The 16,062-nt window shown below is 44.5% G+C and overlaps 68 non-coding genes across 68 annotated transcripts; all 68 read left to right on the forward strand.

Annotated features, from left to right (window-relative positions):
- Positions 1-115: 115 nt before the first annotated feature.
- LOC144391781 (5S ribosomal RNA) lies at positions 116-234 on the forward strand. Its single transcript, XR_013455325.1, has one exon. It is a non-coding gene; the product is annotated as a 5S ribosomal RNA (ribosomal RNA).
- Positions 235-350: 116 nt separating this feature from the next.
- LOC144401615 (5S ribosomal RNA) lies at positions 351-469 on the forward strand. Its single transcript, XR_013463550.1, has one exon. It is a non-coding gene; the product is annotated as a 5S ribosomal RNA (ribosomal RNA).
- A 117-nt stretch (positions 470-586) lies between these two features.
- On the forward strand, positions 587-705 carry LOC144397977 (5S ribosomal RNA). Its single transcript, XR_013460124.1, has one exon. It is a non-coding gene; the product is annotated as a 5S ribosomal RNA (ribosomal RNA).
- Positions 706-821: 116 nt separating this feature from the next.
- On the forward strand, positions 822-940 carry LOC144396107 (5S ribosomal RNA). The gene has a single exon (XR_013458253.1). It is a non-coding gene; the product is annotated as a 5S ribosomal RNA (ribosomal RNA).
- Positions 941-1,056: 116 nt separating this feature from the next.
- On the forward strand, positions 1,057-1,175 carry LOC144389765 (5S ribosomal RNA). The gene has a single exon (XR_013453917.1). It is a non-coding gene; the product is annotated as a 5S ribosomal RNA (ribosomal RNA).
- A 117-nt stretch (positions 1,176-1,292) lies between these two features.
- LOC144391803 (5S ribosomal RNA) lies at positions 1,293-1,411 on the forward strand. Its single transcript, XR_013455327.1, has one exon. It is a non-coding gene; the product is annotated as a 5S ribosomal RNA (ribosomal RNA).
- Positions 1,412-1,527: 116 nt separating this feature from the next.
- LOC144395664 (5S ribosomal RNA) lies at positions 1,528-1,646 on the forward strand. The gene has a single exon (XR_013457802.1). It is a non-coding gene; the product is annotated as a 5S ribosomal RNA (ribosomal RNA).
- Positions 1,647-1,763: 117 nt separating this feature from the next.
- LOC144395675 (5S ribosomal RNA) lies at positions 1,764-1,882 on the forward strand. The gene has a single exon (XR_013457813.1). It is a non-coding gene; the product is annotated as a 5S ribosomal RNA (ribosomal RNA).
- Positions 1,883-1,998: 116 nt separating this feature from the next.
- On the forward strand, positions 1,999-2,117 carry LOC144401616 (5S ribosomal RNA). Its single transcript, XR_013463551.1, has one exon. It is a non-coding gene; the product is annotated as a 5S ribosomal RNA (ribosomal RNA).
- Positions 2,118-2,234: 117 nt separating this feature from the next.
- LOC144399676 (5S ribosomal RNA) lies at positions 2,235-2,353 on the forward strand. Its single transcript, XR_013461822.1, has one exon. It is a non-coding gene; the product is annotated as a 5S ribosomal RNA (ribosomal RNA).
- A 117-nt stretch (positions 2,354-2,470) lies between these two features.
- Positions 2,471-2,589, forward strand: LOC144396108 (5S ribosomal RNA). Its single transcript, XR_013458254.1, has one exon. It is a non-coding gene; the product is annotated as a 5S ribosomal RNA (ribosomal RNA).
- Positions 2,590-2,705: 116 nt separating this feature from the next.
- On the forward strand, positions 2,706-2,824 carry LOC144395686 (5S ribosomal RNA). The gene has a single exon (XR_013457825.1). It is a non-coding gene; the product is annotated as a 5S ribosomal RNA (ribosomal RNA).
- Positions 2,825-2,941: 117 nt separating this feature from the next.
- On the forward strand, positions 2,942-3,060 carry LOC144396110 (5S ribosomal RNA). The gene has a single exon (XR_013458256.1). It is a non-coding gene; the product is annotated as a 5S ribosomal RNA (ribosomal RNA).
- Positions 3,061-3,176: 116 nt separating this feature from the next.
- Positions 3,177-3,295, forward strand: LOC144397198 (5S ribosomal RNA). Its single transcript, XR_013459343.1, has one exon. It is a non-coding gene; the product is annotated as a 5S ribosomal RNA (ribosomal RNA).
- Positions 3,296-3,412: 117 nt separating this feature from the next.
- LOC144399677 (5S ribosomal RNA) lies at positions 3,413-3,531 on the forward strand. The gene has a single exon (XR_013461823.1). It is a non-coding gene; the product is annotated as a 5S ribosomal RNA (ribosomal RNA).
- Positions 3,532-3,648: 117 nt separating this feature from the next.
- LOC144396111 (5S ribosomal RNA) lies at positions 3,649-3,767 on the forward strand. The gene has a single exon (XR_013458257.1). It is a non-coding gene; the product is annotated as a 5S ribosomal RNA (ribosomal RNA).
- Positions 3,768-3,883: 116 nt separating this feature from the next.
- Positions 3,884-4,002, forward strand: LOC144395697 (5S ribosomal RNA). The gene has a single exon (XR_013457837.1). It is a non-coding gene; the product is annotated as a 5S ribosomal RNA (ribosomal RNA).
- A 117-nt stretch (positions 4,003-4,119) lies between these two features.
- LOC144396112 (5S ribosomal RNA) lies at positions 4,120-4,238 on the forward strand. The gene has a single exon (XR_013458258.1). It is a non-coding gene; the product is annotated as a 5S ribosomal RNA (ribosomal RNA).
- Positions 4,239-4,354: 116 nt separating this feature from the next.
- Positions 4,355-4,473, forward strand: LOC144397199 (5S ribosomal RNA). The gene has a single exon (XR_013459344.1). It is a non-coding gene; the product is annotated as a 5S ribosomal RNA (ribosomal RNA).
- A 117-nt stretch (positions 4,474-4,590) lies between these two features.
- On the forward strand, positions 4,591-4,709 carry LOC144397003 (5S ribosomal RNA). Its single transcript, XR_013459149.1, has one exon. It is a non-coding gene; the product is annotated as a 5S ribosomal RNA (ribosomal RNA).
- A 116-nt stretch (positions 4,710-4,825) lies between these two features.
- On the forward strand, positions 4,826-4,944 carry LOC144401617 (5S ribosomal RNA). Its single transcript, XR_013463552.1, has one exon. It is a non-coding gene; the product is annotated as a 5S ribosomal RNA (ribosomal RNA).
- Positions 4,945-5,061: 117 nt separating this feature from the next.
- On the forward strand, positions 5,062-5,180 carry LOC144399678 (5S ribosomal RNA). The gene has a single exon (XR_013461824.1). It is a non-coding gene; the product is annotated as a 5S ribosomal RNA (ribosomal RNA).
- Positions 5,181-5,296: 116 nt separating this feature from the next.
- LOC144397201 (5S ribosomal RNA) lies at positions 5,297-5,415 on the forward strand. Its single transcript, XR_013459346.1, has one exon. It is a non-coding gene; the product is annotated as a 5S ribosomal RNA (ribosomal RNA).
- Positions 5,416-5,532: 117 nt separating this feature from the next.
- Positions 5,533-5,651, forward strand: LOC144396113 (5S ribosomal RNA). Its single transcript, XR_013458259.1, has one exon. It is a non-coding gene; the product is annotated as a 5S ribosomal RNA (ribosomal RNA).
- A 116-nt stretch (positions 5,652-5,767) lies between these two features.
- On the forward strand, positions 5,768-5,886 carry LOC144395708 (5S ribosomal RNA). The gene has a single exon (XR_013457848.1). It is a non-coding gene; the product is annotated as a 5S ribosomal RNA (ribosomal RNA).
- Positions 5,887-6,003: 117 nt separating this feature from the next.
- On the forward strand, positions 6,004-6,122 carry LOC144396114 (5S ribosomal RNA). Its single transcript, XR_013458260.1, has one exon. It is a non-coding gene; the product is annotated as a 5S ribosomal RNA (ribosomal RNA).
- Positions 6,123-6,238: 116 nt separating this feature from the next.
- On the forward strand, positions 6,239-6,357 carry LOC144395720 (5S ribosomal RNA). Its single transcript, XR_013457860.1, has one exon. It is a non-coding gene; the product is annotated as a 5S ribosomal RNA (ribosomal RNA).
- A 117-nt stretch (positions 6,358-6,474) lies between these two features.
- LOC144399679 (5S ribosomal RNA) lies at positions 6,475-6,593 on the forward strand. The gene has a single exon (XR_013461825.1). It is a non-coding gene; the product is annotated as a 5S ribosomal RNA (ribosomal RNA).
- A 117-nt stretch (positions 6,594-6,710) lies between these two features.
- Positions 6,711-6,829, forward strand: LOC144396115 (5S ribosomal RNA). The gene has a single exon (XR_013458261.1). It is a non-coding gene; the product is annotated as a 5S ribosomal RNA (ribosomal RNA).
- Positions 6,830-6,945: 116 nt separating this feature from the next.
- Positions 6,946-7,064, forward strand: LOC144397507 (5S ribosomal RNA). Its single transcript, XR_013459653.1, has one exon. It is a non-coding gene; the product is annotated as a 5S ribosomal RNA (ribosomal RNA).
- A 117-nt stretch (positions 7,065-7,181) lies between these two features.
- On the forward strand, positions 7,182-7,300 carry LOC144396116 (5S ribosomal RNA). The gene has a single exon (XR_013458262.1). It is a non-coding gene; the product is annotated as a 5S ribosomal RNA (ribosomal RNA).
- A 116-nt stretch (positions 7,301-7,416) lies between these two features.
- On the forward strand, positions 7,417-7,535 carry LOC144397202 (5S ribosomal RNA). The gene has a single exon (XR_013459347.1). It is a non-coding gene; the product is annotated as a 5S ribosomal RNA (ribosomal RNA).
- A 117-nt stretch (positions 7,536-7,652) lies between these two features.
- On the forward strand, positions 7,653-7,771 carry LOC144396117 (5S ribosomal RNA). The gene has a single exon (XR_013458263.1). It is a non-coding gene; the product is annotated as a 5S ribosomal RNA (ribosomal RNA).
- Positions 7,772-7,887: 116 nt separating this feature from the next.
- On the forward strand, positions 7,888-8,006 carry LOC144395731 (5S ribosomal RNA). Its single transcript, XR_013457871.1, has one exon. It is a non-coding gene; the product is annotated as a 5S ribosomal RNA (ribosomal RNA).
- Positions 8,007-8,123: 117 nt separating this feature from the next.
- LOC144396118 (5S ribosomal RNA) lies at positions 8,124-8,242 on the forward strand. Its single transcript, XR_013458264.1, has one exon. It is a non-coding gene; the product is annotated as a 5S ribosomal RNA (ribosomal RNA).
- A 116-nt stretch (positions 8,243-8,358) lies between these two features.
- On the forward strand, positions 8,359-8,477 carry LOC144397203 (5S ribosomal RNA). The gene has a single exon (XR_013459348.1). It is a non-coding gene; the product is annotated as a 5S ribosomal RNA (ribosomal RNA).
- A 117-nt stretch (positions 8,478-8,594) lies between these two features.
- On the forward strand, positions 8,595-8,713 carry LOC144391814 (5S ribosomal RNA). The gene has a single exon (XR_013455328.1). It is a non-coding gene; the product is annotated as a 5S ribosomal RNA (ribosomal RNA).
- Positions 8,714-8,829: 116 nt separating this feature from the next.
- Positions 8,830-8,948, forward strand: LOC144401618 (5S ribosomal RNA). The gene has a single exon (XR_013463553.1). It is a non-coding gene; the product is annotated as a 5S ribosomal RNA (ribosomal RNA).
- A 117-nt stretch (positions 8,949-9,065) lies between these two features.
- Positions 9,066-9,184, forward strand: LOC144397979 (5S ribosomal RNA). Its single transcript, XR_013460126.1, has one exon. It is a non-coding gene; the product is annotated as a 5S ribosomal RNA (ribosomal RNA).
- A 116-nt stretch (positions 9,185-9,300) lies between these two features.
- On the forward strand, positions 9,301-9,419 carry LOC144396119 (5S ribosomal RNA). Its single transcript, XR_013458265.1, has one exon. It is a non-coding gene; the product is annotated as a 5S ribosomal RNA (ribosomal RNA).
- Positions 9,420-9,535: 116 nt separating this feature from the next.
- LOC144389766 (5S ribosomal RNA) lies at positions 9,536-9,654 on the forward strand. Its single transcript, XR_013453918.1, has one exon. It is a non-coding gene; the product is annotated as a 5S ribosomal RNA (ribosomal RNA).
- A 117-nt stretch (positions 9,655-9,771) lies between these two features.
- LOC144391825 (5S ribosomal RNA) lies at positions 9,772-9,890 on the forward strand. Its single transcript, XR_013455329.1, has one exon. It is a non-coding gene; the product is annotated as a 5S ribosomal RNA (ribosomal RNA).
- Positions 9,891-10,006: 116 nt separating this feature from the next.
- LOC144398765 (5S ribosomal RNA) lies at positions 10,007-10,125 on the forward strand. Its single transcript, XR_013460912.1, has one exon. It is a non-coding gene; the product is annotated as a 5S ribosomal RNA (ribosomal RNA).
- Positions 10,126-10,242: 117 nt separating this feature from the next.
- Positions 10,243-10,361, forward strand: LOC144396982 (5S ribosomal RNA). Its single transcript, XR_013459128.1, has one exon. It is a non-coding gene; the product is annotated as a 5S ribosomal RNA (ribosomal RNA).
- A 116-nt stretch (positions 10,362-10,477) lies between these two features.
- Positions 10,478-10,596, forward strand: LOC144395742 (5S ribosomal RNA). The gene has a single exon (XR_013457882.1). It is a non-coding gene; the product is annotated as a 5S ribosomal RNA (ribosomal RNA).
- Positions 10,597-10,713: 117 nt separating this feature from the next.
- LOC144396121 (5S ribosomal RNA) lies at positions 10,714-10,832 on the forward strand. The gene has a single exon (XR_013458267.1). It is a non-coding gene; the product is annotated as a 5S ribosomal RNA (ribosomal RNA).
- A 116-nt stretch (positions 10,833-10,948) lies between these two features.
- On the forward strand, positions 10,949-11,067 carry LOC144397204 (5S ribosomal RNA). Its single transcript, XR_013459349.1, has one exon. It is a non-coding gene; the product is annotated as a 5S ribosomal RNA (ribosomal RNA).
- Positions 11,068-11,184: 117 nt separating this feature from the next.
- Positions 11,185-11,303, forward strand: LOC144391836 (5S ribosomal RNA). The gene has a single exon (XR_013455330.1). It is a non-coding gene; the product is annotated as a 5S ribosomal RNA (ribosomal RNA).
- Positions 11,304-11,419: 116 nt separating this feature from the next.
- Positions 11,420-11,538, forward strand: LOC144396122 (5S ribosomal RNA). The gene has a single exon (XR_013458268.1). It is a non-coding gene; the product is annotated as a 5S ribosomal RNA (ribosomal RNA).
- A 116-nt stretch (positions 11,539-11,654) lies between these two features.
- On the forward strand, positions 11,655-11,773 carry LOC144395753 (5S ribosomal RNA). The gene has a single exon (XR_013457893.1). It is a non-coding gene; the product is annotated as a 5S ribosomal RNA (ribosomal RNA).
- Positions 11,774-11,890: 117 nt separating this feature from the next.
- On the forward strand, positions 11,891-12,009 carry LOC144396123 (5S ribosomal RNA). Its single transcript, XR_013458269.1, has one exon. It is a non-coding gene; the product is annotated as a 5S ribosomal RNA (ribosomal RNA).
- A 116-nt stretch (positions 12,010-12,125) lies between these two features.
- On the forward strand, positions 12,126-12,244 carry LOC144397205 (5S ribosomal RNA). The gene has a single exon (XR_013459350.1). It is a non-coding gene; the product is annotated as a 5S ribosomal RNA (ribosomal RNA).
- A 117-nt stretch (positions 12,245-12,361) lies between these two features.
- Positions 12,362-12,480, forward strand: LOC144391847 (5S ribosomal RNA). The gene has a single exon (XR_013455331.1). It is a non-coding gene; the product is annotated as a 5S ribosomal RNA (ribosomal RNA).
- A 116-nt stretch (positions 12,481-12,596) lies between these two features.
- Positions 12,597-12,715, forward strand: LOC144401619 (5S ribosomal RNA). Its single transcript, XR_013463554.1, has one exon. It is a non-coding gene; the product is annotated as a 5S ribosomal RNA (ribosomal RNA).
- Positions 12,716-12,832: 117 nt separating this feature from the next.
- Positions 12,833-12,951, forward strand: LOC144397980 (5S ribosomal RNA). Its single transcript, XR_013460127.1, has one exon. It is a non-coding gene; the product is annotated as a 5S ribosomal RNA (ribosomal RNA).
- A 116-nt stretch (positions 12,952-13,067) lies between these two features.
- On the forward strand, positions 13,068-13,186 carry LOC144395764 (5S ribosomal RNA). Its single transcript, XR_013457904.1, has one exon. It is a non-coding gene; the product is annotated as a 5S ribosomal RNA (ribosomal RNA).
- A 116-nt stretch (positions 13,187-13,302) lies between these two features.
- LOC144401620 (5S ribosomal RNA) lies at positions 13,303-13,421 on the forward strand. The gene has a single exon (XR_013463555.1). It is a non-coding gene; the product is annotated as a 5S ribosomal RNA (ribosomal RNA).
- Positions 13,422-13,538: 117 nt separating this feature from the next.
- On the forward strand, positions 13,539-13,657 carry LOC144391869 (5S ribosomal RNA). The gene has a single exon (XR_013455333.1). It is a non-coding gene; the product is annotated as a 5S ribosomal RNA (ribosomal RNA).
- A 116-nt stretch (positions 13,658-13,773) lies between these two features.
- Positions 13,774-13,892, forward strand: LOC144401621 (5S ribosomal RNA). The gene has a single exon (XR_013463556.1). It is a non-coding gene; the product is annotated as a 5S ribosomal RNA (ribosomal RNA).
- Positions 13,893-14,009: 117 nt separating this feature from the next.
- LOC144397981 (5S ribosomal RNA) lies at positions 14,010-14,128 on the forward strand. Its single transcript, XR_013460128.1, has one exon. It is a non-coding gene; the product is annotated as a 5S ribosomal RNA (ribosomal RNA).
- Positions 14,129-14,244: 116 nt separating this feature from the next.
- Positions 14,245-14,363, forward strand: LOC144395776 (5S ribosomal RNA). Its single transcript, XR_013457917.1, has one exon. It is a non-coding gene; the product is annotated as a 5S ribosomal RNA (ribosomal RNA).
- A 116-nt stretch (positions 14,364-14,479) lies between these two features.
- LOC144396124 (5S ribosomal RNA) lies at positions 14,480-14,598 on the forward strand. The gene has a single exon (XR_013458270.1). It is a non-coding gene; the product is annotated as a 5S ribosomal RNA (ribosomal RNA).
- A 116-nt stretch (positions 14,599-14,714) lies between these two features.
- LOC144389767 (5S ribosomal RNA) lies at positions 14,715-14,833 on the forward strand. The gene has a single exon (XR_013453919.1). It is a non-coding gene; the product is annotated as a 5S ribosomal RNA (ribosomal RNA).
- A 117-nt stretch (positions 14,834-14,950) lies between these two features.
- Positions 14,951-15,069, forward strand: LOC144391880 (5S ribosomal RNA). The gene has a single exon (XR_013455334.1). It is a non-coding gene; the product is annotated as a 5S ribosomal RNA (ribosomal RNA).
- Positions 15,070-15,185: 116 nt separating this feature from the next.
- LOC144398766 (5S ribosomal RNA) lies at positions 15,186-15,304 on the forward strand. The gene has a single exon (XR_013460913.1). It is a non-coding gene; the product is annotated as a 5S ribosomal RNA (ribosomal RNA).
- Positions 15,305-15,421: 117 nt separating this feature from the next.
- Positions 15,422-15,540, forward strand: LOC144398182 (5S ribosomal RNA). The gene has a single exon (XR_013460329.1). It is a non-coding gene; the product is annotated as a 5S ribosomal RNA (ribosomal RNA).
- A 117-nt stretch (positions 15,541-15,657) lies between these two features.
- On the forward strand, positions 15,658-15,776 carry LOC144396125 (5S ribosomal RNA). The gene has a single exon (XR_013458271.1). It is a non-coding gene; the product is annotated as a 5S ribosomal RNA (ribosomal RNA).
- Positions 15,777-15,892: 116 nt separating this feature from the next.
- LOC144395787 (5S ribosomal RNA) lies at positions 15,893-16,011 on the forward strand. The gene has a single exon (XR_013457930.1). It is a non-coding gene; the product is annotated as a 5S ribosomal RNA (ribosomal RNA).
- The last annotated feature ends 51 nt before the right edge of the window (positions 16,012-16,062 follow it).

A 16,062-nucleotide genomic window follows, 5' to 3' on the forward strand; every position in this document is an offset into this window, starting at 1 on the left:
TTCATTTCTCTCTCTGGAAGAAATCGAGAAGGCATTAGAAAGTGACTCCTTTTTCATTATCTAAACTCCAAAACCTTTGACACATTTTAAAATATTAGGAAGAGGACATACAGTTGCTTACGGCCATACCTCTCTGGCTTCGCCTGATCTCGTCTGATCTCAGAAGCTAAGCAGAGTAGGGCCTGGTTAGTACTTGGATGGAAGACCGCCTGGGAATCCCAGGTGCTGTAAGCTTTTTTATTTCGATCTGTAAAAGACACAAAGAAGAACTTAGAAAGTGACTCCATTTCATTGTCAAAACTCCAAAACCTTTGACACATTTTAAAAGATTAGGTAGAGGACATACAGTTGCTTACGGCCATACCTCTCTGGCTCCGCCTGATCTCGTCTGATCTCAGAAGCTAAGCAGAGTAGGGCCTGGTTAGTACTTGGATGGAAGACCGCCTGGGAATCCCAGGTGCCGTAAGCTTTTTCATTTCTCTCTCTGGAAGAAATCGAGAAGGCATTAGAAAGTGACTCCTTTTTCATTATCAAAACTCCAAAACCTTAGACACATTTTAAAAGATTAGGAAGAGGACATACAGTTGCTTACGGCCATACCTCTCTGGCTCTGCCTGATCTCGTCTGATCTCAGAAGCTAAGCAGAGTAGGGCCTGGTTAGTACTTGGATGGAAGACCGCCTGGGAATCCCAGGTGCTGTAAGCTTTTTCATTTCGATCTGTAAAAGACACAGAGAAGGCCTTAGAAAGTGACTCCATTTCTTTGTCAAAACTACAAAACCTTTGACACATTTTAAAAGATTAGGAAGAGGACATACAGTTGCTTACGGCCATACCTCTCTGGCTCCGCCTGATCTCGTCTGATCTCAGAAGCTAAGCAGAGTAGGGCCTGGTTAGTACTTGGATGGAAGACCGCCTGGGAATCCCAGGTGCTGTAAGCTTTTTCATTTCGATCTGTAAAAGACACAGAGAAGGCCTTAGAAAGTGACTCCATTTCATTGTCAAAACTACAAAACCTTTGACACATTTTAAAAGATTAGGAAGAGGACATACAGTTGCTTACGGCCATACCTCTCTGGCTCCGCCTGATCTCGTCAGATCTCAGAAGCTAAGCAGAGTAGGGCCTGGTTAGTACTTGGATGGAAGACCGCCTGGGAATCCCAGGTGCTGTAAGCTTTTTCATTTCTCTCTCTGGAAGAAATCGAGAAGGCATTAGAAAGTGACTCCTTTTTCATTATCTAAACTCCAAAACCTTTGACACATTTTAAAATATTAGGAAGAGGACATACAGTTGCTTACGGCCATACCTCTCTGGCTTCGCCTGATCTCGTCTGATCTCAGAAGCTAAGCAGAGTAGGGCCTGGTTAGTACTTGGATGGAAGACCGCCTGGGAATCCCAGGTGCTGTAAGCTTTTTCATTTCGATCTGTAAAAGACACAGAGAAGGCCTTAGAAAGTGACTCCATTTCATTGTCAAAACTACAAAACCTTTGACACATTTTAAAAGATTAGGAAGAGGACATACAGTTGCTTACGGCCATACCTCTCTGGCTCCGCCTGATCTCGTCAGATCTCAGAAGCTAAGCAGAGTAGGGCCTGGTTAGTACTTGGATGGAAGACCGCCTGGGAATCCCAGGTGCCGTAAGCTTTTTCATTTCTCTCTCTGGAAGAAATCGAGAAGGCATTAGAAAGTGACTCCTTTTTCATTATCTAAACTCCAAAACCTTTGACACATTTTAAAATATTAGGAAGAGGACATACAGTTGCTTACGGCCATACCTCTCTGGCTCCGCCTGATCTCGTCAGATCTCAGAAGCTAAGCAGAGTAGGGCCTGGTTAGTACTTGGATGGAAGACCGCCTGGGAATCCCAGGTGCCGTAAGCTTTTTCATTTCTATCTGTAAAAGACACAGAGAAGGCCTTAGAAAGTGACTCCATTTCATTGTCAAAACTACAAAACCTTTGACACATTTTAAAAGATTAGGTAGAGGACATACAGTTGCTTACGGCCATACCTCTCTGGCTCCGCCTGATCTCGTCTGATCTCAGAAGCTAAGCAGAGTAGGGCCTGGTTAGTACTTGGATGGAAGACCGCCTGGGAATCCCAGGTGCCGTAAGCTTTTTCATTTCTCTCTCTGGAAGAAATCGAGAAGGCATTAGAAAGTGACTCCTTTTTCATTATCAAAACTCCAAAACCTTTGACACATTTTAAAAGATTAGGAAGAGGACATACAGTTGCTTACGGCCATACCTCTCTGGCTCGGCCTGATCTCGTCTGATCTCAGAAGCTAAGCAGAGTAGGGCCTGGTTAGTACTTGGATGGAAGACCGCCTGCGAATCCCAGGTGCTGTAAGCTTTTTCATTTCGATCTGTAAAAGACACAGAGAAGGCCTTAGAAAGTGACTCCTTTTTCATTATCAAAACTCCAAAACCTTTGACACATTTTAAAAGATTAGGTAGAGGACATACAGTTGCTTACGGCCATACCTCTCTGGCTCCGCCTGATCTCGTCTGATCTCAGAAGCTAAGCAGAGTAGGGCCTGGTTAGTACTTGGATGGAAGACCGCCTGGGAATCCCAGGTGCTGTAAGCTTTTTCATTTCGATCTGTAAAAGACACAGAGAAGGCCTTAGAAAGTGACTCCATTTCATTGTCAAAACTACAAAACCTTTGACACATTTTAAAAGATTAGGAAGAGGACATACGGTTGCTTACGGCCATACCTCTCTGGCTCCGCCTGATCTCGTCAGATCTCAGAAGCTAAGCAGAGTAGGGCCTGGTTAGTACTTGGATGGAAGACCGCCTGGGAATCCCAGGTGCCGTAAGCTTTTTCATTTCTCTCTCTGGAAGAAATCGAGAAGGCATTAGAAAGTGACTCCTTTTTCATTATCAAAACTCCAAAACCTTTGACACATTTTAAAAGATTAGGAAGAGGACATACAGTTGCTTACGGCCATACCTCTCTGGCTCCGCCTGATCTCGTCTGATCTCAGAAGCTAAGCAGAGTAGGGCCTGGTTAGTACTTGGATGGAAGACCGCCTGGGAATCCCAGGTGCTGTAAGCTTTTTCATTTCGATCTGTAAAAGACACAGAGAAGGCCTTAGAAAGTGACTCCATTTCATTGTCAAAACTACAAAACCTTTGACACATTTTAAAAGATTAGGAAGAGGACATACAGTTGCTTACGGCCATACCTCTCTTGCTCCGCCTGATCTCGTCTGATCTCAGAAGCTAAGCAGAGTAGGGCCTGGTTAGTACTTGGATGGAAGACCGCCTGGGAATCCCAGGTGCCGTAAGCTTTTTCATTTCTCTCTCTGGAAGAAATCGAGAAGGCATTAGAAAGTGACTCCTTTTTCATTATCAAAACTCCAAAACCTTTGACACATTTTAAAAGATTAGGAAGAGGACATACAGTTGCTTACGGCCATACCTCTCTGGCTCGGCCTGATCTCGTCTGATCTCAGAAGCTAAGCAGAGTAGGGCCTGGTTAGTACTTGGATGGAAGACCGCCTGCGAATCCCAGGTGCTGTAAGCTTTTTCATTTCGATCTGTAAAAGACACAGAGAAGGCCTTAGAAAGTGACTCCTTTTTCATTATCAAAACTCCAAAACCTTTGACACATTTTAAAAGATTAGGTAGAGGACATACAGTTGCTTACGGCCATACCTCTCTGGCTCCGCCTGATCTCGTCTGATCTCAGAAGCTAAGCAGAGTAGGGCCTGGTTAGTACTTGGATGGAAGACCGCCTGGGAATCCCAGGTGCTGTAAGCTTTTTCATTTCGATCTGTAAAAGACACAGAGAAGGCCTTAGAAAGTGACTCCATTTCATTGTCAAAACTACAAAACCTTTGACACATTTTAAAAGATTAGGAAGAGGACATACGGTTGCTTACGGCCATACCTCTCTGGCTCCGCCTGATCTCGTCAGATCTCAGAAGCTAAGCAGAGTAGGGCCTGGTTAGTACTTGGATGGAAGACCGCCTGGGAATCCCAGGTGCCGTAAGCTTTTTCATTTCTCTCTCTGGAAGAAATCGAGAAGGCATTAGAAAGTGACTCCTTTTTCATTATCAAAACTCCAAAACCTTTGACACATTTTAAAAGATTAGGAAGAGGACATACAGTTGCTTACGGCCATACCTCTCTGGCTCCGCCTGATCTCGTCTGATCTCAGAAGCTAAGCAGAGTAGGGCCTGGTTAGTACTTGGATGGAAGACCGCCTGGGAATCCCAGGTGCTGTAAGCTTTTTCATTTCGATCTGTAAAAGACACAGAGAAGGCCTTAGAAAGTGACTCCATTTCATTGTCAAAACTACAAAACCTTTGACACATTTTAAAAGATTAGGAAGAGGACATACAGTTGCTTACGGCCATACCTCTCTTGCTCCGCCTGATCTCGTCTGATCTCAGAAGCTAAGCAGAGTAGGGCCTGGTTAGTACTTGGATGGAAGACCGCCTGGGAATCCCAGGTGCCGTAAGCTTTTTCATTTCTCTCTCTGGAAGAAATCGAGAAGGCATTAGAAAGTGACTCCTTTTTCATTATCAAAACTCCAAAACCTTTGACACATTTTAAAAGATTAGGAAGAGGACATACAGTTGCTTATGGCCATACCTCTCTGGCTCCGCCTGATCTCGTCAGATCTCAGAAGCTAAGCAGAGTAGGGCCTGGTTAGTACTTGGATGGAAGACCGCCTGGGAATCCCAGGTGCCGTAAGCTTTTTCATTTCTATCTGTAAAAGACACAGAGAAGGCCTTAGAAAGTGACTCCATTTCATTGTCAAAACTACAAAACCTTTGACACATTTTAAAAGATTAGGTAGAGGACATACAGTTGCTTACGGCCATACCTCTCTGGCTCCGCCTGATCTCGTCTGATCTCAGAAGCTAAGCAGAGTAGGGCCTGGTTAGTACTTGGATGGAAGACCGCCTGGGAATCCCAGGTGCCGTAAGCTTTTTCATTTCTCTCTCTGGAAGAAATCGAGAAGGCATTAGAAAGTGACTCCTTTTTCATTATCAAAACTCCAAAACCTTTGACACATTTTAAAAGATTAGGAAGAGGACATACAGTTGCTTACGGCCATACCTCTCTGGCTCGGCCTGATCTCGTCTGATCTCAGAAGCTAAGCAGAGTAGGGCCTGGTTAGTACTTGGATGGAAGACCGCCTGCGAATCCCAGGTGCTGTAAGCTTTTTCATTTCGATCTGTAAAAGACACAGAGAAGGCCTTAGAAAGTGACTCCATTTCATTGTCAAAACTACAAAACCTTTGACACATTTTAAAAGATTAGGAAGAGGACATACAGTTGCTTACGGCCATACCTCTCTTGCTCCGCCTGATCTCGTCTGATCTCAGAAGCTAAGCAGAGTAGGGCCTGGTTAGTACTTGGATGGAAGACCGCCTGGGAATCCCAGGTGCCGTAAGCTTTTTCATTTCTCTCTCTGGAAGAAATCGAGAAGGCATTAGAAAGTGACTCCTTTTTCATTATCAAAACTCCAAAACCTTTGACACATTTTAAAAGATTAGGAAGAGGACATACAGTTGCTTACGGCCATACCTCTCTGGCTCCGCCTGATCTCGTCTGATCTCAGAAGCTAAGCAGAGTAGGGCCTGGTTAGTACTTGGATGGAAGACCGCCTGGGAATCCCAGGTGCTGTAAGCTTTTTCATTTCGATCTGTAAAAGACACAGAGAAGGCCTTAGAAAGTGACTCCATTTCATTGTCAAAACTACAAAACCTTTGACACATTTTAAAAGATTAGGAAGAGGACATACAGTTGCTTACGGCCATACCTCTCTGGCTCCGCCTGATCTCGTCAGATCTCAGAAGCTAAGCAGAGTAGGGCCTGGTTAGTACTTGGATGGAAGACCGCCTGGGAATCCCAGGTGCCGTAAGCTTTTTCATTTCTCTCTCTGGAAGAAATCGAGAAGGCATTAGAAAGTGACTCCTTTTTCATTATCAAAACTCCAAAACCTTTGACACATTTTAAAAGATTAGGAAGAGGACATACAGTTGCTTACGGCCATACCTCTCTGGCTCCGCCTGATCTCGTCTGATCTCAGAAGCTAAGCAGAGTAGGGCCTGGTTAGTACTTGGATGGAAGACCGCCTGGGAATCCCAGGTGCTGTAAGCTTTTTCATTTCGATCTGTAAAAGACACAGAGAAGGCCTTAGAAAGTGACTCCATTTCATTGTCAAAACTACAAAACCTTTGACACATTTTAAAAGATTAGGAAGAGGACATACAGTTGCTTACGGCCATACCTCTCTGGCTCCGCCTGATCTCGTCAGATCTCAGAAGCTAAGCAGAGTAGGGCCTGGTTAGTACTTGGATGGAAGACCGCCTGGGAATCCCAGGTGCCGTAAGCTTTTTCATTTCTCTCTCTGGAAGAAATCGAGAAGGCATTAGAAAGTGACTCCTTTTTCATTATCTAAACTCCAAAACCTTTGACACATTTTAAAAGATTAGGAAGAGGACATACAGTTGCTTACGGCCATACCTCTCTGGCTCGGCCTGATCTCGTCTGATCTCAGAAGCTAAGCAGAGTAGGGCCTGGTTAGTACTTGGATGGAAGACCGCCTGCGAATCCCAGGTGCTGTAAGCTTTTTCATTTCGATCTGTAAAAGACACAGAGAAGGCCTTAGAAAGTGACTCCTTTTTCATTATCAAAACTCCAAAACCTTTGACACATTTTAAAAGATTAGGTAGAGGACATACAGTTGCTTACGGCCATACCTCTCTGGCTCCGCCTGATCTCGTCTGATCTCAGAAGCTAAGCAGAGTAGGGCCTGGTTAGTACTTGGATGGAAGACCGCCTGGGAATCCCAGGTGCTGTAAGCTTTTTCATTTCGATCTGTAAAAGACACAGAGAAGGCCTTAGAAAGTGACTCCATTTCATTGTCAAAACTACAAAACCTTTGACACATTTTAAAAGATTAGGAAGAGGACATACAGTTTCTTACGGCCATACCTCTCTGGCTCCGCCTGATCTCGTCAGATCTCAGAAGCTAAGCAGAGTAGGGCCTGGTTAGTACTTGGATGGAAGACCGCCTGGGAATCCCAGGTGCCGTAAGCTTTTTCATTTCTCTCTCTGGAAGAAATCGAGAAGGCATTAGAAAGTGACTCCTTTTTCATTATCAAAACTCCAAAACCTTTGACACATTTTAAAAGATTAGGAAGAGGACATACAGTTGCTTACGGCCATACCTCTCTGGCTCCGCCTGATCTCGTCTGATCTCAGAAGCTAAGCAGAGTAGGGCCTGGTTAGTACTTGGATGGAAGACCGCCTGGGAATCCCAGGTGCTGTAAGCTTTTTCATTTCGATCTGTAAAAGACACAGAGAAGGCCTTAGAAAGTGACTCCATTTCATTGTCAAAACTACAAAACCTTTGACACATTTTAAAAGATTAGGAAGAGGACATACAGTTGCTTACGGCCATACCTCTCTTGCTCCGCCTGATCTCGTCTGATCTCAGAAGCTAAGCAGAGTAGGGCCTGGTTAGTACTTGGATGGAAGACCGCCTGGGAATCCCAGGTGCCGTAAGCTTTTTCATTTCTCTCTCTGGAAGAAATCGAGAAGGCATTAGAAAGTGACTCCTTTTTCATTATCAAAACTCCAAAACCTTTGACACATTTTAAAAGATTAGGAAGAGGACATACAGTTGCTTACGGCCATACCTCTCTGGCTCCGCCTGATCTCGTCTGATCTCAGAAGCTAAGCAGAGTAGGGCCTGGTTAGTACTTGGATGGAAGACCGCCTGGGAATCCCAGGTGCTGTAAGCTTTTTCATTTCGATCTGTAAAAGACACAGAGAAGGCCTTAGAAAGTGACTCCATTTCATTGTCAAAACTACAAAACCTTTGACACATTTTAAAAGATTAGGAAGAGGACATACAGTTGCTTACGGCCATACCTCTCTGGCTCCGCCTGATCTCGTCAGATCTCAGAAGCTAAGCAGAGTAGGGCCTGGTTAGTACTTGGATGGAAGACCGCCTGGGAATCCCAGGTGCCGTAAGCTTTTTCATTTCTCTCTCTGGAAGAAATCGAGAAGGCATTAGAAAGTGACTCCTTTTTCATTATCAAAACTCCAAAACCTTTGACACATTTTAAAAGATTAGGAAGAGGACATACAGTTGCTTACGGCCATACCTCTCTGGCTCCGCCTGATCTCGTCTGATCTCAGAAGCTAAGCAGAGTAGGGCCTGGTTAGTACTTGGATGGAAGACCGCCTGGGAATCCCAGGTGCTGTAAGCTTTTTCATTTCGATCTGTAAAAGACACAGAGAAGGCCTTAGAAAGTGACTCCATTTCATTGTCAAAACTACAAAACCTTTGACACATTTTAAAAGATTAGGAAGAGGACATACAGTTGCTTACGGCCATACCTCTCTTGCTCCGCCTGATCTCGTCTGATCTCAGAAGCTAAGCAGAGTAGGGCCTGGTTAGTACTTGGATGGAAGACCGCCTGGGAATCCCAGGTGCCGTAAGCTTTTTCATTTCTCTCTCTGGAAGAAATCGAGAAGGCATTAGAAAGTGACTCCTTTTTCATTATCTAAACTCCAAAACCTTTGACACATTTTAAAATATTAGGAAGAGGACATACAGTTGCTTACGGCCATACCTCTCTGGCTTCGCCTGATCTCGTCTGATCTCAGAAGCTAAGCAGAGTAGGGCCTGGTTAGTACTTGGATGGAAGACCGCCTGGGAATCCCAGGTGCTGTAAGCTTTTTTATTTCGATCTGTAAAAGACACAAAGAAGAACTTAGAAAGTGACTCCATTTCATTGTCAAAACTCCAAAACCTTTGACACATTTTAAAAGATTAGGTAGAGGACATACAGTTGCTTACGGCCATACCTCTCTGGCTCCGCCTGATCTCGTCTGATCTCAGAAGCTAAGCAGAGTAGGGCCTGGTTAGTACTTGGATGGAAGACCGCCTGGGAATCCCAGGTGCCGTAAGCTTTTTCATTTCTCTCTCTGGAAGAAATCGAGAAGGCATTAGAAAGTGACTCCTTTTTCATTATCAAAACTCCAAAACCTTAGACACATTTTAAAAGATTAGGAAGAGGACATACAGTTGCTTACGGCCATACCTCTCTGGCTCTGCCTGATCTCGTCTGATCTCAGAAGCTAAGCAGAGTAGGGCCTGGTTAGTACTTGGATGGAAGACCGCCTGGGAATCCCAGGTGCTGTAAGCTTTTTCATTTCGATCTGTAAAAGACACAGAGAAGGCCTTAGAAAGTGACTCCATTTCTTTGTCAAAACTACAAAACCTTTGACACATTTTAAAAGATTAGGAAGAGGACATACAGTTGCTTACGGCCATACCTCTCTGGCTCCGCCTGATCTCGTCTGATCTCAGAAGCTAAGCAGAGTAGGGCCTGGTTAGTACTTGGATGGAAGACCGCCTGGGAATCCCAGGTGCTGTAAGCTTTTTCATTTCGATCTGTAAAAGACACAGAGAAGGCCTTAGAAAGTGACTCCATTTCATTGTCAAAACTACAAAACCTTTGACACATTTTAAAAGATTAGGAAGAGGACATACAGTTGCTTACGGCCATACCTCTCTGGCTCCGCCTGATCTCGTCAGATCTCAGAAGCTAAGCAGAGTAGGGCCTGGTTAGTACTTGGATGGAAGACCGCCTGGGAATCCCAGGTGCTGTAAGCTTTTTCATTTCTCTCTCTGGAAGAAATCGAGAAGGCATTAGAAAGTGACTCCTTTTTCATTATCTAAACTCCAAAACCTTTGACACATTTTAAAATATTAGGAAGAGGACATACAGTTGCTTACGGCCATACCTCTCTGGCTTCGCCTGATCTCGTCTGATCTCAGAAGCTAAGCAGAGTAGGGCCTGGTTAGTACTTGGATGGAAGACCGCCTGGGAATCCCAGGTGCTGTAAGCTTTTTCATTTCGATCTGTAAAAGACACAGAGAAGGCCTTAGAAAGTGACTCCATTTAATTGTCAAAACTACAAAACCTTTGACACATTTTAAAAGATTAGGTAGAGGACATACAGTTGCTTACGGCCATACCTCTCTGGCTCCGCCTGATCTCGTCAGATCTCAGAAGCTAAGCAGCGAAGGGCCTGGTTAGTACTTGGATGGAAGACCGCCTGGGAATCCCAGGTGCCGTAAGCTTTTTCATTTCTCTCTCTGGAAGAAATCGAGAAGGCATTAGAAAGTGACTCCTTTTTCATTATCAAAACTCCAAAACCTTTGACACATTTTAAAAGATTAGGAAGAGGACATACAGTTGCTTACAGCCATACCTCTCTGGCTCCGCCTGATCTCGTCTGATCTCAGAAGCTAAGCAGAGTAGGGCCTGGTTAGTACTTGGATGGAAGACCGCCTGGGAATCCCAGGTGCTGTAAGCTTTTTCATTTCGATCTGTAAAAGACACAGAGAAGGCCTTAGAAAGTGACTCCATTTCATTGTCAAAACTACAAAACCTTTGACACATTTTAAAAGATTAGGAAGAGGACATACAGTTGCTTACGGCCATACCTCTCTGGCTCCGCCTGATCTCGTCAGATCTCAGAAGCTAAGCAGAGTAGGGCCTGGTTAGTACTTGGATGGAAGACCGCCTGGGAATCCCAGGTGCCGTAAGCTTTTTCATTTCTCTCTCTGGAAGAAATCGAGAAGGCATTAGAAAGTGACTCCTTTTTCATTATCAAAACTCCAAAACCTTTGACACATTTTAAAAGATTAGGAAGAGGACATACAGTTGCTTACGGCCATACCTCTCTGGCTCCGCCTGATCTCGTCTGATCTCAGAAGCTAAGCAGAGTAGGGCCTGGTTAGTACTTGGATGGAAGACCGCCTGGGAATCCCAGGTGCTGTAAGCTTTTTCATTTCGATCTGTAAAAGACACAGAGAAGGCCTTAGAAAGTGACTCCATTTCATTGTCAAAACTACAAAACCTTTGACACATTTTAAAAGATTAGGAAGAGGACATACAGTTGCTTACGGCCATACCTCTCTTGCTCCGCCTGATCTCGTCTGATCTCAGAAGCTAAGCAGAGTAGGGCCTGGTTAGTACTTGGATGGAAGACCGCCTGGGAATCCCAGGTGCCGTAAGCTTTTTCATTTCTCTCTCTGGAAGAAATCGAGAAGGCATTAGAAAGTGACTCCTTTTTCATTATCTAAACTCCAAAACCTTTGACACATTTTAAAATATTAGGAAGAGGACATACAGTTGCTTACGGCCATACCTCTCTGGCTTCGCCTGATCTCGTCTGATCTCAGAAGCTAAGCAGAGTAGGGCCTGGTTAGTACTTGGATGGAAGACCGCCTGGGAATCCCAGGTGCTGTAAGCTTTTTTATTTCGATCTGTAAAAGACACAAAGAAGAACTTAGAAAGTGACTCCATTTCATTGTCAAAACTCCAAAACCTTTGACACATTTTAAAAGATTAGGAAGAGGACATACAGTTGCTTACGGCCATACCTCTCTGGCTCCGCCTGATCTCGTCTGATCTCAGAAGCTAAGCAGAGTAGGGCCTGGTTAGTACTTGGATGGAAGACCGCCTGGGAATCCCAGGTGCTGTAAGCTTTTTCATTTCGATCTGTAAAAGACACAGAGAAGGCCTTAGAAAGTGACTCCATTTCATTGTCAAAACTACAAAACCTTTGACACATTTTAAAAGATTAGGAAGAGGACATACAGTTGCTTACGGCCATACCTCTCTGGCTCCGCCTGATCTCGTCAGATCTCAGAAGCTAAGCAGAGTAGGGCCTGGTTAGTACTTGGATGGAAGACCGCCTGGGAATCCCAGGTGCCGTAAGCTTTTTCATTTCTCTCTCTGGAAGAAATCGAGAAGGCATTAGAAAGTGACTCCTTTTTCATTATCAAAACTCCAAAACCTTTGACACATTTTAAAAGATTAGGAAGAGGACATACAGTTGCTTACGGCCATACCTCTCTGGCTCCGCCTGATCTCGTCTGATCTCAGAAGCTAAGCAGAGTAGGGCCTGGTTAGTACTTGGATGGAAGACCGCCTGGGAATCCCAGGTGCTGTAAGCTTTTTCATTTCGATCTGTAAAAGACACAGAGAAGGCCTTAGAAAGTGACTCCATTTCATTGTCAAAACTACAAAACCTTTGACACATTTTAAAAGATTAGGAAGAGGACATACAGTTGCTTACGGCCATACCTCTCTTGCTCCGCCTGATCTCGTCTGATCTCAGAAGCTAAGCAGAGTAGGGCCTGGTTAGTACTTGGATGGAAGACCGCCTGGGAATCCCAGGTGCCGTAAGCTTTTTCATTTCTCTCTCTGGAAGAAATCGAGAAGGCATTAGAAAGTGACTCCTTTTTCATTATCTAAACTCCAAAACCTTTGACACATTTTAAAATATTAGGAAGAGGACATACAGTTGCTTACGGCCATACCTCTCTGGCTTCGCCTGATCTCGTCTGATCTCAGAAGCTAAGCAGAGTAGGGCCTGGTTAGTACTTGGATGGAAGACCGCCTGGGAATCCCAGGTGCTGTAAGCTTTTTTATTTCGATCTGTAAAAGACACAAAGAAGAACTTAGAAAGTGACTCCATTTCATTGTCAAAACTCCAAAACCTTTGACACATTTTAAAAGATTAGGTAGAGGACATACAGTTGCTTACGGCCATACCTCTCTGGCTCCGCCTGATCTCGTCTGATCTCAGAAGCTAAGCAGAGTAGGGCCTGGTTAGTACTTGGATGGAAGACCGCCTGGGAATCCCAGGTGCCGTAAGCTTTTTCATTTCTCTCTCTGGAAGAAATCGAGAAGGCATTAGAAAGTGACTCCTTTTTCATTATCAAAACTCCAAAACCTTAGACACATTTTAAAAGATTAGGAAGAGGACATACAGTTGCTTACGGCCATACCTCTCTGGCTCTGCCTGATCTCGTCTGATCTCAGAAGCTAAGCAGAGTAGGGCCTGGTTAGTACTTGGATGGAAGACCGCCTGGGAATCCCAGGTGCTGTAAGCTTTTTCATTTCGATCTGTAAAAGACACAGAGAAGGCCTTAGAAAGTGACTCCATTTCATTGTCAAAACTACAAAACCTTTGACACATTTTAAAAGATTAGGAAGAGGACATACAGTTGCTTACGGCCATACCTCTCTGGCTCCGCCTGATCTCGTCAGATCTCAGAAGCTAAGCAGAGTAGGGCCTGGTTAGTACTTGGATGGAAGACCGCCTGGGAATCCCAGGTGCCGTAAGCTTTTTCATTTCTCTCTCTGGAAGAAATCGAGAAGGCCTTAGAAAGTGACTCCATTTCTTTGTCAAAACTACAAAACCTTTGACACATTTTAAAAGATTAGGAAGAGGACATACAGTTGCTTACGGCCATACCTCTCTGGCTCCGCCTGATCTCGTCTGATCTCAGAAGCTAAGCAGAGTAGGGCCTGGTTAGTACTTGGATGGAAGACCGCCTGGGAATCCCAGGTGCCGTAAGCTTTTTCATTTCTCTCTCTGGAAGAAATCGAGAAGGCATTAGAAAGTGACTCCTTTTTCATTATCTAAACTCCAAAACCTTTGACACATTTTAAAATATTAGGAAGAGGACATACAGTTGCTTACGGCCATACCTCTCTGGCTTCGCCTGATCTCGTCTGATCTCAGAAGCTAAGCAGAGTAGGGCCTGGTTAGTACTTGGATGGAAGACCGCCTGGGAATCCCAGGTGCTGTAAGCTTTTTTATTTCGATCTGTAAAAGACACAAAGAAGAACTTAGAAAGTGACTCCATTTCATTGTCAAAACTCCAAAACCTTTGACACATTTTAAAAGATTAGGTAGAGGACATACAGTTGCTTACGGCCATACCTCTCTGGCTCCGCCTGATCTCGTCTGATCTCAGAAGCTAAGCAGAGTAGGGCCTGGTTAGTACTTGGATGGAAGACCGCCTGGGAATCCCAGGTGCCGTAAGCTTTTTCATTTCTCTCTCTGGAAGAAATCGAGAAGGCATTAGAAAGTGACTCCTTTTTCATTATCAAAACTCCAAAACCTTAGACACATTTTAAAAGATTAGGAAGAGGACATACAGTTGCTTACGGCCATACCTCTCTGGCTCTGCCTGATCTCGTCTGATCTCAGAAGCTAAGCAGAGTAGGGCCTGGTTAGTACTTGGATGGAAGACCGCCTGGGAATCCCAGGTGCTGTAAGCTTTTTCATTTCGATCTGTAAAAGACACAGAGAAGGCCTTAGAAAGTGACTCCATTTCATTGTCAAAACTACAAAACCTTTGACACATTTTAAAAGATTAGGAAGAGGACATACAGTTGCTTACGGCCATACCTCTCTGGCTCCGCCTGATCTCGTCAGATCTCAGAAGCTAAGCAGAGTAGGGCCTGGTTAGTACTTGGATGGAAGACCGCCTGGGAATCCCAGGTGCCGTAAGCTTTTTCATTTCTCTCTCTGGAAGAAATCGAGAAGGCCTTAGAAAGTGACTCCATTTCTTTGTCAAAACTACAAAACCTTTGACACATTTTAAAAGATTAGGAAGAGGACATACAGTTGCTTACGGCCATACCTCTCTGGCTCCGCCTGATCTCGTCTGATCTCAGAAGCTAAGCAGAGTAGGGCCTGGTTAGTACTTGGATGGAAGACCGCCTGGGAATCCCAGGTGCTGTAAGCTTTTTCATTTCGATCTGTAAAAGACACAGAGAAGGCCTTAGAAAGTGACTCCATTTCTTTGTCAAAACTACAAAACCTTTGACACATTTTAAAAGATTAGGAAGAGGACATACAGTTGCTTACGGCCATACCTCTCTGGCTCCGCCTGATCTCGTCAGATCTCAGAAGCTAAGCAGAGTAGGGCCTGGTTAGTACTTGGATGGAAGACCGCCTGGGAATCCCAGGTGCTGTAAGCTTTTTCATTTCTCTCTCTGGAAGAAATCGAGAAGGCATTAGAAAGTGACTCCTTTTTCATTATCTAAACTCCAAAACCTTTGACACATTTTAAAATATTAGGAAGAGGACATACAGTTGCTTACGGCCATACCTCTCTGGCTTCGCCTGATCTCGTCTGATCTCAGAAGCTAAGCAGAGTAGGGCCTGGTTAGTACTTGGATGGAAGACCGCCTGGGAATCCCAGGTGCTGTAAGCTTTTTCATTTCGATCTGTAAAAGACACAGAGAAGGCCTTAGAAAGTGACTCCATTTAATTGTCAAAACTACAAAACCTTTGACACATTTTAAAAGATTAGGTAGAGGACATACAGTTGCTTACGGCCATACCTCTCTGGCTCCGCCTGATCTCGTCAGATCTCAGAAGCTAAGCAGCGAAGGGCCTGGTTAGTACTTGGATGGAAGACCGCCTGGGAATCCCAGGTGCCGTAAGCTTTTTCATTTCTCTCTCTGGAAGAAATCGAGAAGGCATTAGAAAGTGACTCCTTTTTCATTATCAAAACTCCAAAACCTTTGACACATTTTAAAAGATTAGGAAGAGGACATACAGTTGCTTACGGCCATACCTCTCTGGCTTCGCCTGATCTCGTCTGATCTCAGAAGCTAAGCAGAGTAGGGCCTGGTTAGTACTTGGATGGAAGACCGCCTGCGAATCCCAGGTGCTGTAAGCTTTTTCATTTCGATCTGTAAAAGACACAGAGAAGGCCTTAGAAAGTGACTCCTTTTTCATTATCAAAACTCCAAAACCTTTGACACATTTTAAAAGATTAGGTAGAGGACATACAGTTGCTTACGGCCATACCTCTCTGGCTCCGCCTGATCTCGTCTGATCTCAGAAGCTAAGCAGAGTAGGGCCTGGTTAGTACTTGGATGGAAGACCGCCTGGGAATCCCAGGTGCTGTAAGCTTTTTCATTTCGATCTGTAAAAGACACAGAGAAGGCCTTAGAAAGTGACTCCATTTCATTGTCAAAACTACAAAACCTTTGACACATTTTAAAAGATTAGGAAGAGGACATACAGTTGCTTACGGCCATACCTCTCTGGCTCCGCCTGATCTCGTCAGATCTCAGAAGCTAAGCAGAGTAGGGCCTGGTTAGTACTTGGATGGAAGACCGCCTGGGAATCCCAGGTGCCGTAAGCTTTTTCATTTCTCTCTCTGGAAGAAATCGAGAAGGCATTAGAAAGTGACTCC

Source organism: Gasterosteus aculeatus, chromosome 2 (assembly GCF_964276395.1).
Source record: "Gasterosteus aculeatus chromosome 2, fGasAcu3.hap1.1, whole genome shotgun sequence".
Taxonomy (NCBI): Eukaryota; Metazoa; Chordata; class Actinopteri; order Perciformes; family Gasterosteidae; genus Gasterosteus; species Gasterosteus aculeatus.